The following is an 8,920-nucleotide window of genomic DNA, read 5'->3' on the forward strand; positions in this document are numbered from 1 at the left end:
TCTCTGCCTCTCTCTCTCTCTCTATGTCTATCATAAATAATAAATAAAAAAATATTTAGAAAACTTGTTCAAGTTCACATACCCAGAAAGACCCAGAAACTAAAGCTGAAATCCACAGACTTCCCATATACAAATGGGTCCAAAGGTCAGTAAGATAAAAATCTTTGCTCTAGTCAAGCTTACAACACAGGACTGAAGTAAGAGATATAACTCAAACCCAAGCAGAATGTCATACAGTCTGTGTGAGTTCTGTGGGAGGATAGGAGACGAAGGAGAGAGGAAAAATCCAAGAAGAGATCTAGGAAGGCTACCTGGAGGAGGCGGCATATGGGATTGTTTTGAAAAATGAGTAGGAGCTCAGTAGGAGTGGTGGTGCAGGAACAGTCATGTCAGGCAGAAAGAACCCGATCGTTAAGGCGTGGGAGTGCTTGGAGAAGAGCAACGAGCCCAAGGTAGCTAAGGCAGCTGGCATGTGACCAGCATCAGATGCAGATTAAGGAAACGCAGGGAGGAGTCAGCGAAAATGGGCTCTGAATGATAGGCTGGGGACTGGGCTTGTTTTCCCAGCTTTGGTTCGCTGTAAGCTCCAAAGTCTGCTGTGGACGTTGAAGAAGCATTTATTTTATTTTATTATTTTTAAAGATTTTATTTATCTATTCATGAGAGACACAGAGAGAGAGAGAGAAAGAGGCAGAGACACAGGCAGAGGGAGAAGCAGGCTCCATGCAGGGAGCCCCATGTGGGACTCGATCCCAGATCCCAGGATCACGCCCTGGGCCGAAGGCAGGTGCTCAACCGCTGAACCATTCAGGCGTCCCAAGAAAGAAGCGTTTAATGTGCAGTTAAAACAATGTACACAACACGGGGCCAGGCTTCTGGTTGTGTTAAACAGTCAGGCCGAGCTACACAAGGGGTTCTGGGCTCCCAGGAAGCAAGGGGGTCCTTGAGATCTATTTAAGGACCTTAAGATAAAGTTTTCCCAGGTCCCTCCGAGGCCCGGCCCCAGGAGATCCTGATGACAACCTCTGCCTCTTGTGTGTCCTGGGGCCCCACGACAGTTACCCTGGGCTTGGGAATTTCATTTCTTAACCGTAAGTTAGGAACCGTATCCCACTTGGGCTCATTTATCTTTCTTCTCTGGCAGTAACTTCTGTGTGGTCAGGATCCGAGACTGTCTGTGTCGTCGTTGAGCCCCGCTTGGAGTTGACTGCCTAGCGGTGTCCAGATTCAATTCCATTCAATTGATCCACCGTTGATTTATCAGGCACCTGCTAAATGCAGAGCCTGCGCTAGGGATTGGCAGTCAAAGAACAAAACGCAGTCCCTTAGCGGAGAAGAGACAACCGTGGTGCACCACGCACTGGGCCACGTCAGTGCCAGAGGTCTAGAGGCAAAGGGACGGGAAACTATCCAAACTGTGACCAGGGAAGACAGTCACATCTGCATAACTTATCTGTTAAAATTTGGAGGTGAAGCCTCATTTTCCACGAGAATGGGCACTGCTGGTTGCGTGTCCTGGAATTCCTAATGTGGCTAAACTGAGACCACAGACCATGTTTCCAGCTCAGGAAACGGACTGCAAGGGGGACGATGAGACCTGTAATTTTTTGTTTGTTTGTTTGTTTGTTTGTTTTTGCTCAGGTTGTGAGTGAAATTTGGAAGTAACATGACCTCCATATTAGAAACGTGTGAGGAACGATGCATTTTAGATCATTAGCCAAAATAGCGATACTTCCTGCAATCCGGCTTCCAGAGCTCTAAGGTGAGTCATTTGAAGAAACTGGAGTTCAAAGACTCTAGGTGGGAAACTGATGAAGTTGTCGTCACTGTGTCCACATTCAAGTGGAGAGAAAAGAAGCTCAGCTAAGAGAACCGTGACAGGGCTGCCTGACAATGTCGGGGGAAGCACGAGCTCTTTCGGAAAGGCCCACCTTGAAGACAAGTCGACTCAGCCTTTGCAGGAGCTTAGGTGACTTTGATGGGTAATGAGATGAATCATAACATGTACGAATAAGAATAATTTTTAAATAAAAATGTACTGAGTTAAAAAATAACTCAATGGAGTGGGGCTGGTACCTGGTTGTCAGTGGGTGTTTGCAGGCAGGACTGTTGTCCGAATGTCCACTTTGCTCTGCCTTTACTGGACTATTCCTGGGGCCCGGCTCAGCTGATGCTTTTGGAAAATAATTTTGAGCTGTATGGATAGCTTTTCCCGATGCACGCTCAAGCTACAGAAGGAAGAATTAAATTAAAAAGGAGCAGCTGAGAGGGACCTCAAAGATCCCCCGGGACAACTGCTTTCGTCCTTGGTTTTCTGGAGTCTCAGGGTTCCAGGTGGGCTGGGAGCTCTGGGCAAGGGGATGCTGAGGGCCTGGGCTCAGGGTCTCCTGCCTCAACCCAAACAGCTCGGTGTAACCTTTCTTGCACATTGACGTCCAAATAGGTTGAAAGAAAGGTTCCGTGGTTTAAGGTTCAAACCCCACTAAGTTAGTCCTGCACAACCACCACCACCATCATTACCATCACCACCATCTCTGGCAATAGTGGATTTAGGGCATGTCATGTGTGCCAGATGCCATTAAAAGTGCTTCGCATGCCTTATCTATAACCTTCACAGCAACTCTAAACGGTAGGTACCATTATTACCGCATTCTACATAGGAGAAGACTTAGCCTGGAGGGTATGGGATTTGACCAAAGGACACAAATCATAAGCAATGGAGCCCAGCTCTGAACCCATGCAACTGGCTCCTGCACCCCCACGGTTTTCCTCTACCCGGTATGAGGAACGTGGGGTCCAGACAGAGGCAGGAACTTGTCCCAAACCCCACAGTGTGCTCAGCAGGGGCAGAGCCATTCCCACTCAGAGCTTCTTCCCCCTGACATGCTCCTTCTCTGTCTCCCTCTTCATCCTCAGGGCGCCTTCTAGAACTAACTCACAAGTGGCTTTAAATAGACCATCTCCTGGTTGCCATGCATCTGTGCTCCCATTCTGGGAGCGGCTGACGGAGAGGAGCTGCGATTGCTGGTCTGCTTCAGGGAACGGGGCTGGGGCTGTCTCCCTCTTGGCCTGTGGCTTCATTTTTCACCCTCTGCTCTAAATGAAGTAGGCTTCGGGCATGGCCTTCCAGGCACTTCACAAGCTGCTTTGTCTGTCCATCCTCACCTCTGCTTGCTCTTCTACACACACTGTAGCCATTGCAGTTAAGTCTATACCCTGCCCCTTTGCCGGTGCTGTTCCCTCTGCTGAGAATACCCTCCCTGACTTGTTGGCCTGGCGTACTCCTTCTCAGATGTCCCCTCTCTAGGGTCCTGACCTCCCGCCAAGGCGGAAACAATCACAACCCCCCAATGCCCTCCCTGTAACAGCACACGTCACCTGGTATTCTAACCATGGACTGACTCCACGTCCTTGATTCAAAGACATGCAGGTGATCTCATTTTTACTTTACTAAAATCAGGATGGCTCTGACAATCCATGCTTCTCACTAATTTGGGGGTGTTTATTGCCTCCTGAACACCATGGTTGAATTGATAATATATTTTGGAATCAGTGCCGTCTTAGGATCTGGGGAACACAGGGCTTCTCTTTCTCCCTCCAGACTGAGCTCACCTGGGTTGGGGTCATAACCCTTGTGTTTCTGGATCCCCCCCAGCAGGCAGTACAGGGAGGGATCGAGGAGGGACCCGTTGGTGGTGAGTTGTGGTGACTTTGTGTCTTGGTCACCATGGGATGCCTGCAGGGCTTTAAACTCCAGCCATTTGCCCATTGCCCATTGAGTTCACGCAACTCCCTTGTGGTACATGCCCTAGCGAGAAAGACAGGCAAGAACAGCAGACTTCATTTCCCCCTTGTGTTAGCTTGCTAGGGCTGCCATAACAAAGTACCACAGACTTGGTGGCTTGGACAACAGAAGCTTCTTTTCTCACAATTCTGGAGGCTGGAAATCTAATACTGAGGTGTCAATAGAGTTAGTTTCTTCTGAGGCGTCTTTCCTTGGCTTGTAGATGGCCGTCTACTCCTTGCGTCTTCACGTGGTCTTCCCTCTGTTCCTTTATCTGCGTCCTAATCTCCTCTTCTTGTAAGGACACTAGTCATATTAGACTAGACTCCACTCCAATGACCTCATTTTAACTTAATTACCTCTTCAAAGACCCTATCTCAGAACACAGTCATGTTCTAAGGTACTGGATGCTAGGACTTCAACATATGAATTTGAGGGATACAGTTTGGGCCGTAACAGCTCCCCTAAGGTTGATCAAGCTCAGTAGGAAGCTTGTCAGCTGCAAAATCCAAACTATGCCTCACCCTGTGCTCTGCCTCCACTTTTCTCTCTCAGAAGTAGCCACCATAGACCAGTCCCTCACCCTTGGCTCCCCTAAATTCCCAAGAGGACTTTCCAGCATACCTTCTTCTGATCTCTGTTATCATCTATTTAGTTCCTGGCTCAAATTACCTCCTCATCCAGGCTTCCAGATGGAAATCTCCAAAGGCAGCTGCCCACCATTTCTCCTCTTGAGCCTCACCCCTATATATAAATTATGGAGATCTTAGGCTTGATAGGACTTCTCAAAAATTTAGCTTTCCATTGGCCTTCCCCTTGCCTGTAGTACACATCACTAGTCAATCCCAGCATATTTTCCTGCAGAATCTGATGTCAGGCAGCCACTGCCAAGTGCGTTAGCTTGTGAGTTGGGTCATATCTGCAGTTATAGGTCTAGATGTCCTTGAAGGGATCTTCTAATCAGAAATCCCGTGGATCCTTGGGTAGACCATCCATACACTAGATCTTGTAGGATAGTCCCAAATGTATATGATTTTTACTCTCCTTAGTAAAAGTACGTTATAGAGTATTGAATAAGTAACTGTAAGTGTCTGGGTTCTTTGGGGGGCAATATTTGGCCAACCCTTACACTCCAGGCCCAATAGGTACACCCTCAATGTTTCCAGTTGACCAGGAATCTGACCTTTCTATTAGATGGCCCAAACTAGGTGACAAAGGAATAGAATTGGTAGGACATTCATTTACTCACTTATTCCTTTCACAGACATTTACTGAGCACCTACGACCTGCTTGGCACTGCTCTAAGGGATGGGGATTCACAAAGATAGTTATGGTCTTCCCTGTTGGCCAGGTGCTAGACCCAATGGCATCCTATCTATATTTGATCTTTTATGGCCTCAATTTTGATACATTTCCTTTCTATAGCAAACATTGCTCAGTGTCCACTAAAATTCATGTACTCTGTTCCATTGCACATATTTGTCCATGTGAAGGGGTTTCCCAGCAAGCAACATCAGGCTCCGGCCCCCTTGGCATCTAGGTGTAGCCACGTCCTTCACTGATGGAATATAAGATGTGACAAGAGTCACTTTTCGGCTGAGGTTTATATGAAGGGGGTGATCCTGTCCCGAGTTCATTTTCACCTTCCATTGGCTAGATGCAGATTACTTCAAGGCTCTAGAGAGGATGGTGAGGCCATAAGGTAAAAGGAGCCAGGATTCCTAAATCACTGGGTGGATGAAAGCCACCCACTGTGACCAGATATATCAGTCTTGGACTATGATGTGAACAAGAAATCAATTTCTATTGCATTTGAGCCTTTATATATTTTGGAATCTTTTTGTTATAGAAACTTATGTTACCCTAACCAACACAACTGTTAAGTGAAGTCAGTCTCACTGCTACACCAACTGAGACATATTTTTATAGCTCCATTGACTACCTTCAAAAGAGCTCTTGGATGCGGGCACCCAAGGAAACGTCCCTCAGCCAGGAATCAGCTTTTGACGCAGACTATGAGTGTTTTCTATGCAAGGGGCTTAAGCAGCTTGAGAAAAACAAGCTTTCAAAATTTAAGAGTGAACTGTAAAGCTTCCCTGAGAAATTCCCAAGCACCATATTCCTTTGCCTGGGAAATCAGTCTGGAGCCAGGACAATTTTTTAAGCAGCCAGAAACCCATTCCTGGGTCTCCGGACCCACTGGCTGTGGCTCACTGAGGGAGCAGGCAAAGGAAGGACCACCTGGCAGAGAGGAAGGAGCGAGTAATGGAAGCCCAGCCCCGCCACTGAATCAACAGCATGAGTCAGAGTGCTACAGAAATAAAGAAATCCCATTCATAAATTTTCTCTCACCCCAGCTTAAGAGCTTTCGAAGTCATAAAGTCTACATAAAGCCAGAAGACCTACAATTGTCCAATTAGAGGTTTTATCCAGGAAAAGACACATTTTCAAAGTCACTATTTGGTCCCCATGCCAGGAGTGTAGTGGGCTGGTTTGGCGTGCGGTGCCTCTGGGTTTTATAGAACTTTCCACTTCAGTGAGACAACACAGAGGACTTCTCAGAGAGCCTCTCACCCCCGAGGTGTCGTCCACCAGGGGCCTAGAGACACCCACAGCCACCATTCCTGGGAGAACTGGGGAAAAGCTGGACCCGACTTGAAGCAGCTCATCTGGGAGCAGAGGAACAAGTGAGGGCCAACTGTTAGCTATTCTGGAGTGCCAGGTCCCCTCCTGAATACACGGCACACATTGCTGCATCTAATCTTTATTACTACCCTGCAAGGAAGTGTCTGTTTTCCCCTCCACCTTTCAAGTAAAGAAAGTGAGGCTCGGAAAGGTCAACCGACACGCTGAAGGTCATGTGGCTCAGTGAGTAACAAGGCCAAGATCTGAACTACTGCTTCTAAAGCACTTCAACCCTGACGTCCTATTGCCACTCCCGATCCCAGGACCTTTACTCTCTCTGTCCCCACGCAAGCTGCGCAGGAAGGACATTCAGATAGAGGCCAGGGTGCAGGATGTCATTACCAGTGGGAGCTCCACTGAAAAGTGTGACCAATGAGAGGAGCCAGGACTGGAGAGGGAGAGCTCCCAATATTTGTTGGGCACTGTCCTGGCATTTTACTTAGATTAAATGCTAAACCCTCGTCACGGTCCTACAAAAGAAATATTATTACACCCATGTCAAACTGATGCTCAGAAAAATGAAGCGCTCTCCTGGAGCCACATGGCTAGAGCATGGTACAGGGTCTACCTGAATAGAGACCTTGCTCAGGGCCGTTATGCTGCACACTGAGTTTACCCACCTCTGCATCAAATGGCTTTTATTCTTGGGAGGGATTTCTCTCTTAGCAAATTCCAACTCTACCTGTGCACATTTCATTGAGAAGACCCCTGAAGGTCCAAGATATTGAGGCACATTCATTTTTACCTTTAGGCCACTTCCCGGCTGAGTAATCTTGAAAGTGTCCCTAAACCTTTCGTGAGATTCACCAGCTAGACCAAAGGTTGGTACCTTTTTCCTTTAAAGAGCCAGAGTCAATGTTTTAGGTTTTAGGGTCCAGCCAACCTCTGCGTGGCCACTGCTTAGCTCTGCCACTGAATTGTGAGCCACAAACCCTACAGAAATAGATGCATGGTTGGCTGGGCCAACTCTGGCCATGAGCTACATGGCCAAAGGATCCTACAAGTAGGCGCTAAATTCCCACTGTGTAAGTGCTCCAGAGAAGAGGGAGCACTGTGCTCTGAGAGCTTCTTCTCCAGGAGCCCGTCTCAGGGTGGGATGAGGTTGGATGAGGGCACTCTGTGAGTGCGCCCAGGGCTAAGACAGGGGTCCAGGGGTCCTGCTCTTCCCTTGGGACTCCCCCTGGCGCCCGTGGCCTCCCTGGCCATCGGGGAGTCTCCTCTGGAAGCTGAGGCCCGGCCTGCAAGTCCCTGCCGGGGGCAGGGGGGCGGCGGGCTCCCCGGAGAGCAGCCAGGGGTCTCTGCAAAGGCTGGCATAGCCTGGGCCCGGGGGCCAACCGCCGCCTCATTTCCCTGCGGCGGGGCCTGTCCTTCCCGGAACCTTCTGGAGAGCTGTCACAGCAGCTGCAGCAGCGCGCGCCCTGGTGCTAATTAAAGAAAAGCCGGGCCTGGAAAGCCGGGCGCAGGGCGCAGGGCGCAGGAGCGGAGGATGGGGGAGGAGGCCGGGCTGGCCGCCCAGGCTCGCGGCCGCAGCCGCAGGAGCAAGTGCTGGCGAGGTCTCCGAGAGGGGGTGGTCGGTGGGGGCCGCCGCCGGATTTAATGGCGAGAATCCGAGTCATTTGTCTTATTGTAAAAAAGATGTGTGTTTGGACGCAGAGACGCTCTGGATCCTTTCCTTTCCCCTCCAGGCATGAGAAGCCGCAGCAGAACAAAGCGCTGCTGGCCCCGAGGCTATTTCGGGCGCCTGTCGCTGGTCGCCTGCTCCGAGGCCCTCGCACACGCCGTCTCGGAGGACGGTTTTCGACCAGCTGCAACCGGGCCTGAACGAGCAGCTTGCCGCCCCCTGCCCCCCTGCCCCCCTGCCCCCCGGGCCGCGCCCCAGGTGCCCACCGCCGGCCTCCTGCCGCGCCCAGCCTGCAGGCGCCGAGCTGCGCCGCCCAGCCCGTGCCAGGGAGCTGGTGACCCAAGGAAATAGCTCTGATAAGGCCGTAAAAATAGCCCGCGGCGCTGGAAAACCTTTGGTGGAGAGGTCTGCTGACAAGAGGGGAAACGGAGCTGCGAAAAAGATAGGCGGGAAGGACGCGGGCAGGACGCGGAGCCCACGGCCCCGGCCGGGCACCCGGGAGCGGCAGGGACCGAGCCCCGCGACCGCACGGCCGCTGGCGGCCCGACTGCGCTGGCCCTCGGTGGCTCCCGGCCTGTGCCGTGTCACCTGACCTCCGGGCCATTCTGCTCACGGAGGACGGCCCGGCCGGCGGAGGCCGCGGGACCCAAGTGCAGCCCCACGGGGACGCAGGTAGAGAACGGGGGCCGGGCTAACCCCCACTGACCCACGCGGGAACCGTGGGCCTCAGTCCCCTGCTGTGATAAACACAGTGTTCGACCCGGGTCACGGGGCCGTGCCGCCCTTACCTGCGTTCTTAGTACCAGGGCTGCAGCCCTGGGATCATTTAG

At 51.0% G+C, this 8,920-nt stretch overlaps 1 non-coding gene across 1 annotated transcript; it reads left to right on the top strand.

Moving 5' to 3' along the window:
* The first annotated feature begins 1,473 nt into the window (after positions 1 to 1,473).
* On the top strand, positions 1,474 to 1,608 carry LOC112911578 (small nucleolar RNA SNORA1). The gene has a single exon (XR_003233392.2). It is a non-coding gene; the product is annotated as a small nucleolar RNA SNORA1 (small nucleolar RNA).
* Positions 1,609 to 8,920: the final 7,312 nt, after the last annotated feature.

Source organism: Vulpes vulpes, chromosome 11 (genome assembly GCF_048418805.1).
Source record: "Vulpes vulpes isolate BD-2025 chromosome 11, VulVul3, whole genome shotgun sequence".
Taxonomy (NCBI): domain Eukaryota; kingdom Metazoa; phylum Chordata; class Mammalia; order Carnivora; family Canidae; genus Vulpes; species Vulpes vulpes.